The following is a 7,188-nucleotide window of genomic DNA, read 5'->3' as shown; positions in this document are numbered from 1 at the left end:
GAATTTTTGAGAAGGACTGGATTGTGACTAGTTGGTAAGGGTTCAGAGTTGTATGTGTGCTTTATTTTCCTAGTATAAGGTGCAATAGCCAACTTATGAAGTTGTTCCTTTCCTCAAGTATATTGTTTATACCTACATTTTTCAGCCTCAAGTGAAATGTTGCGTGCAACAAGTGCAAACTCTACAGTATAATGTAACAATTCCTTCTTAAGTAACTCCAGGAAATGTGTCAGCCTAAGGCATGTGTAATATTGTTTAAAGCCTACTTCATTAATGACTAACTATATGTAAAATGTCTTAAAAGCCATAAAGAGCTTTTCACTTCAAAGTAAAATGTCATCTAATATTTAACTACTCTCTAAAATTGTTGATTTAAACATGAGAAAATATCAACTCCTCTAAATATGTACCTTATCACACACACTTACTGTGACGGTGTTTGTAATATAAACCTCAAAGCCTGACGATAAGACATGCGAAAACAGCATAAAATAAGGCAAGAAGTTAATGAGAGGAAGGGATTAGTGAGGAGGGGACATGGGAAGCTCTAATAAATAAAAATAAAAAGCTTCCAGGGAAAACTGTCATTAGGGAGGAGCAAAACAGAAGCTTAATTTGTTCTAATAACGGCCAGTGAAGTGTTTGTAAACCAGGAAGAGATATAATGGTATTTTTCCCCAAAGAAGAGGTCCTAATTATCTTATTTTTTTCTCAACCAGCTATTTGACTACATATCTGTGTTTACACTTTTGGAAGCTGGAACGCAGCACATCTCTGCTTTCATGATAGGTCAGCCTCCCTCTGCATAAGGAAGCTGGATCAAAGAGGCGAGCTGTCTGGCACCAGTAAGGCTGCAGATGTCACACTCGCACTGTGCAGTGTTCCTCCACAACTTTGAAGGGCCTGGGGGTTGTTTGATTCATCTAATTAATGAATAATAACGTAGTTGATTTCAAAAGATATTCTCATTATGACAGTATATTATATGCACCAACAGCATTGTGTGTTTCAGGTTTAAGTGGGAAAAATAAAATGAAGGTTTATATATTTTCCAAAGCGGATTTCTGTGTGTATCTTTGTCTCATGCAACTCATGTTTATGCAGTGAGACGATGTCAAAGTCAGAAAAGGGCCGCAGCCAATTTACATGAATGCATATAAGGTACTGAAGAGGCAGAAAAGCTGTGAAAGTAAACTTTAAAGCTGCATGGAGCTTACCGATGAGTTAGCCTGCTCAGGTATCGCTTCAAGAATGTCAGCTCGTCCAAAGATATCTCAAAGTCACGGTGTCAATTCACGAGCTCAATACGAACAATAATGAAACTGCATATTTCATTAGAACTGGGAAAATATGAAATATTATCATATATCGACGTTTGGTGTATTGCTTTGAAAACTTAATGGTATTGTTTTATAAAATTATGTTTTCCCAATACCTTATTAAAGGGAAATCAAGTAGTATGGCTCTATATTGGCAAAGTCGGGTGGACCACCACTTTGGTCTAAACCAAAAGGATAACATAAAGTTTATAACAAAACTTAAAGGTATATAATATTTTAATGATTTAATTCAACTCGATCACGTTTTTGCCACCGATTGCAGATCGTCAATGAGCCATATCGGCAGATAAACGGACGTTTTGTCACAACAGCTTGTACAAACAAAATTTTACAAGAATGCATTATAACTCATCATGATAACGTCATAATTGTCCTTCGGCCAATGCTAATTTTTAATGAGTATAGCTTGGTTTATTTAGCCAAGCAGTGGGCTATTTCACAAAAACAGATAAAGCTGGTTATTACAGTTATTACATGTGCTTATATATGTACTTTGCCTTATTTTTATCAACCAGCATTAAAATGCCACAGGTATATGGGATCAACCTTGTGATCTGTTGACGAAAGCTGTGAACGTGCATGTAACTGAATTACTTACACCTGGCTTAACCTAGTTGCAAATCTTAACCTGGCTTGACCAACGTTGATACTAAAAACATACAAAAGCTCAATTCATACACTCTGTTACATACCAAGGAACACAATAAAGATTACCTACCCCCCCCCCCCCAATGAAGCAGCTGTCCGAACAATGCATCAGTGAATCACAAGCAAACTTGAGAAGAATCCTAATAGATCAATGTCAGAGACTTTAGGCCGCTCTTTTCACACACCTCATAGTGAGGCCGATCAATTCTTTCATTTGGGTCAATTTGATTCAATCACTCCTGCTTCACATCAGTTCTGGTCTCCGCACACCTAATCATCTGTGTGAGGGAGATGATGGAGACTAAGAAGTATGAGGTACTGCGGCTGCTTACACTCAACATTCAGTCACTGTCTTCAAACAGACTCCCATTAAAGGTCTTTCTCCTTTGGTTCTTGAACTTCAAAGAGCAAACGTTAAGGAAAGTCTCTGTGAAGTATGACAGCATCGGGGTGGGTGATGCTCTGAAAACAATGTGCAGGGTTGAAGGCCTTCGAAAATAGTTGCATGAGTTGGCTTAACTTTACTTAAATAAGACAGAAATACATTTTTATTAATACTTTTTATTTATACTTCAGAAGTGTATGGCCCAAATGAAAACAGTGTCAGACTAGATTTGAGAATACGCCTATATAGTGGATGGTTATCTATTTGGTGTATATCACAACACTCGACAAAACTGTGATACTGTACAACAGGTTTGAACATTTAATTAAGTCATAAATGACCAAAATAATCCCAGACACCTTCCTGTCTACTTCTATTTTTAGCTATGAATCTCAAACTGTGTGGGCATTGTGCTTTACGTGTGTGTGTGTGTGTGTGTGTGTGTGTGTGTCTGGTGAGCTTTAAATGTGTTTCTGTTCTGTTGAAAATGAATTGCATTTACAACCAAAGGTCGCGTCAGTCCCAAACTATCAATGATGGTAATTGCATAAGACATGAAGACACAGAAGTCGATGTGATATTGATAGAAAAACAGGGGAAGCTTTGCAGCCCATTCTCACTGTTTGAATGAACATTACTCACTATGTTAAAGGTCCCGAAAAAAAACCTATTCAACTAAAGTCACAAGAATTTTAACCATTTCACATCATGTATCTTGCTGTCTTTGCTAGAAGTTCAGAAGTGGGCGGGGTACTGTTGGAAAGAGGTGGGAGCAACATCATTATTATCTTAAATTCTTCAGTGATAAATCCAAATAAATGAAATTGTGCGGGGGTATTGACATGAATACCTGCAATACATAATGCCTCTGAACACCCACACAGGCTGATCAGATGTCTGCTTAGGTTAATGGCTGGCCTCACCTTTGATGGGAATTTTTGAGGTCACAAATCTCCATCTACCAATAAGACTGATACAGTTGTAGGTTGTCCTGCCCTTACAGGTGCAACAAAGCCAACAGGAGACTCAGGAGGATGTCAATAAATTAGTCTCTACCCACACTGTCCTGAGAAGATGTCTCATCAGCCAGATTAATTGAAAACACCTGTGTGAGAGTTCAGAGGCTTAAAGGCTTCTAAAGTATGATTTTATCTCGACTGGGTCAGTTGTCTCATACTGCATTGCACCTCACAAGTCACCACTGAGGTGAATACATTCTTTGTCTAAATACAGTCTACACATTAGTGTGTGCTGTGTGAGTTCTACCCAAAAAAGCTTTGTCAGTTTGTCACTGTTGTCTGTTTGTGCCAGGGGTGAAGCCAAGATTTTTGAAGTACCATGTCCTTCCATTGCAACCCCGCCTCCTCGAAAATATGACCAGACATAGAAAAACATCATTCATTCCTTTAGTTAACTGTTCAGCTTTTAGGTCTCACCATGTGTATCTTTGACTTGCAGAATGAAACCCCAGCTCCCACTGGTCCCCCTGAGGTAGAGAGGAAACAACCTGATCATCTTCGCTGCATCTTAACATTCAGCAAATTCACCTGCATAAACCCTGCAATTTATCCTTTATGGGAGGGAGCAATGAGTCATTCACTCCTCCTGGGCTGACTGTCAAAGCATAGAAGAGTGTACAGATGGTCCAATACTGAATATGAGACATTTGTAAACTTGTATTTTTCTGCGACAAAGTATTTGCCTCCATAATTCTAAAACATGTTCACATCGCACTTTGTTTCAAATATTTACCGTCAAAGATGATAAATCTAATGTCTATGATGTATCTCTGACTGTCAAAAAGAACAGATTGTATCTTCAAATCAAATGAATGTGCTTTGTTTCCATAAGAAGTGTTGCCTCTTCAAGTGTGTTACAAAACACTGCAGGCATCAAAAAGATAAGCTCTGCTTAACTGATCTGCTAGTGAACATCTTTTAAGATAAGACACAGATATACAAGATTCAGTTCCTCTATTGTATGAAACACACATACAGGTGCACATAGACTTCCCAATCACTGAGTCGGCTCATTCAGGTCTCTATCACCCTTGCCATGTCACAATCTCTGGAGATGATTTTCTCTGCTCTCTGCATTTCAGAGTCCGTCCAGATACACAGTAATCATTACTGAGCATCCCTGCTGTCCTGATGTAAGCATGGATCAACTGCAAGATTTTGAAACCGCAGTCACTGAAGAGGAAAGAGGTTTCAAACTGCAGAACGTCAACGCCTCTACAACAAAAGGAAGCCAAATGCAGACCATGTCTCCCCTGAAAACACGCATGGTCTGCAGCGGGGCAGCTCAGATATATTGCCAGATAGTAAAAGACACATGGCTGATCATCTAGGGCAGACTGATGCCCACCATGCACCATTCATTGCAAAGGTGCGTCTTCAGGCAGGCGTCAGTTGCCAACAGGCCAACACAGTATGCTGTCAAGTAATTGTGTATGTATGTATGTATGTATGTATGTTTGTATGTATGTACGTGTGTGTGTGTTTGTATGTTTGTCCTTCGGTTTTTCAACAACAGTTCATCCGATCAACTACACACTGGGTAGGTGTACTGCTCAAGACCCAGGGAAGTGCAGTGTTGAGTGTGAGGTTGTTTGGATGAGAGGTTCTCGACAAAGCTGCAATCCGCCTGTTCAGACCAGGCATGTTTTGAACTGGCACTGCCCTAGCCTACTGGAGACAAATGGGAGTCTGGTTTACTGTGAGGGAGCAGAACAATGACGAAAGCAGGAGTCACAGTGTCATCAGCACGTCCTCTGGTCACAATGTCAAAAGCTTTGGAAGAAAAGTGGTTTAGAATTTCACAAAAAGAGGAAAATCTGGAAAGTCTAGACCATTCTGTAATCTGAAGTAACAATGTTTAGTGGTTTTAAACAAAACAATACATCACAGGAAATCCCCATTCTAACCCAGCCTAATTGGAGGTAGAAAACCTGTGTTATCTCTAAATAAAAACCCACTGAGATTTTAAAAACATCTCTCAAACATTTTGTGTCCGGTTTTAGAGCTCTCATCAGCTACACCTCCCCCCTCACGGTGGAAGTCACAGATTGCTATATTGTACAGCTTTTAGATCAAAGTGCAGCTTTTAACTCCACAGATGAGACCTGATTTCTTCAATGAGACCTATTTGTACTCTTCCTTTCTTGACAGCTAGCTGCTGTTGTAAGAAAAGCCTCAAGCATTTCTCACAACATCCCCTGAGAGTTATAGTTGCCATACTGCACTGCATTATTACTTCTATTTCCACTTGGTAAACTTATTTGCAAATGCAATACGCGTTTTCATACAAACCAGTGATTCTGGCCCAGGATCTGGCTACACAGGAACTGGAAGGCTAGATGCCATGAGGGTTGTTGTGATGTTTTTATACTGTTGTTTTTAGCTAAGTGACCTTGTAATGAAGACACTGATTTGTTCAGCTTGTTAGATTTTAAGTCCACTACATTTCTGGGCTTTTTACATAAAGGTGCATCCGTTTATGGATCGATTCACTTACAAAATTAGGATGTGGGTTATAATAACACATTTAATACACATTTAATGCTCATTTTTACAGAAAAGCTTTCATAAAATATATATTTATCATCAATATTTGCTCATTCAAGCTTTTTCTTTCTTTTTATTTAGTGCTAAATTATCATCAATCTTGTAACAAAAGTAAAAGCAAAGTAGTGATAGTAGTAGTAGTATAATCTACGTGTAATCTGCTGCAGACAGCAACACACAGATAATGTGCTTACTGTGATCTCCGGGAAGTGTTCTTCCTTTACCAGAACGTCTTTTGAGAGTACATCATTCACAAAAATTAACTGAGCATGCTCCAAACTGTACTCCTGTTAATTAGGTTGTTCATTAATTTGGAGATTTAAAGGGATATTACTTTGCCCTAGAAACAAAGGCGGTTTGCTCCAACCAAACCATCTGTCTGTTTTCAGAACGCTTGAAGAGATAATTCTCATCAACAATAAATATGGATCGAGGCCTCCTCATTTTGTGCCAAGTGTAAAAGTATCCTTGATCTTTTGCAGGGTGTTAACTGAACAGGTTGGCCGCACAAATTGATTTATAGCACTTATTGGAGGTTAATCCCTCTCCATGGTGCCTTTGACATGCAAAAATTGATAAATTGATTTTAATGTCTAAGAATCCCCCTTAAGGAGAATGTTTTATATGACCCATCATTTTGTATGTTTTGTAGCCACACTAGCTCTAAGGATTGCAATACTGGTTGTCTGGTTCAACCACAAATATTCCATGGACTATTAGAGGGATTGTTATAACATTCATGTTCTAGCAGAAGATGAATCCTATTGATTTTGGCGATCCCTATAGACGTTTCCTCTACCATCACTATACGATTTACTTTTTTAATGCAATATCTTGACATCTATCGACTGGATTACCATGAAATTAGGTACAAACATCCACAGTGCCCACAGCCCAAAGGACATTAGCATGTTAGCATGCTGACATTACCACGAAACACCCTAGTGTTCAAGTAACATATTACATGTAGGCCTACTATATTTCAATCAGGAGAGACGAGTCAGATGAAGAAAAAGATAATTGTTTATAATTAACAGATGATATGTGCTGATAAAGTCTTGACAGAGTCTTTGGCGCTTGGACTCTACAGGGAGATTTGTAATCGAGGGGCGTCTGCTCTGAGCAGCAGCAAGATAAATCCCCCCGTGGAGTCCAGACACTGGTGGCTGATGAGGCTGATAGAATGATGAAGTTGATGAAGTTGATGAAGCTGATGAATCTGCGAAGATTGGGCGGCGATGGGAAAGTG

Source organism: Anarhichas minor, unplaced genomic scaffold (assembly GCF_050575085.1).
Source record: "Anarhichas minor isolate MPS153535 unplaced genomic scaffold, ASM5057508v1 ptg000003l, whole genome shotgun sequence".
Taxonomy (NCBI): Eukaryota; Metazoa; Chordata; class Actinopteri; order Perciformes; family Anarhichadidae; genus Anarhichas; species Anarhichas minor.
Note: the sequence above shows the minus strand (reverse complement) of the source record.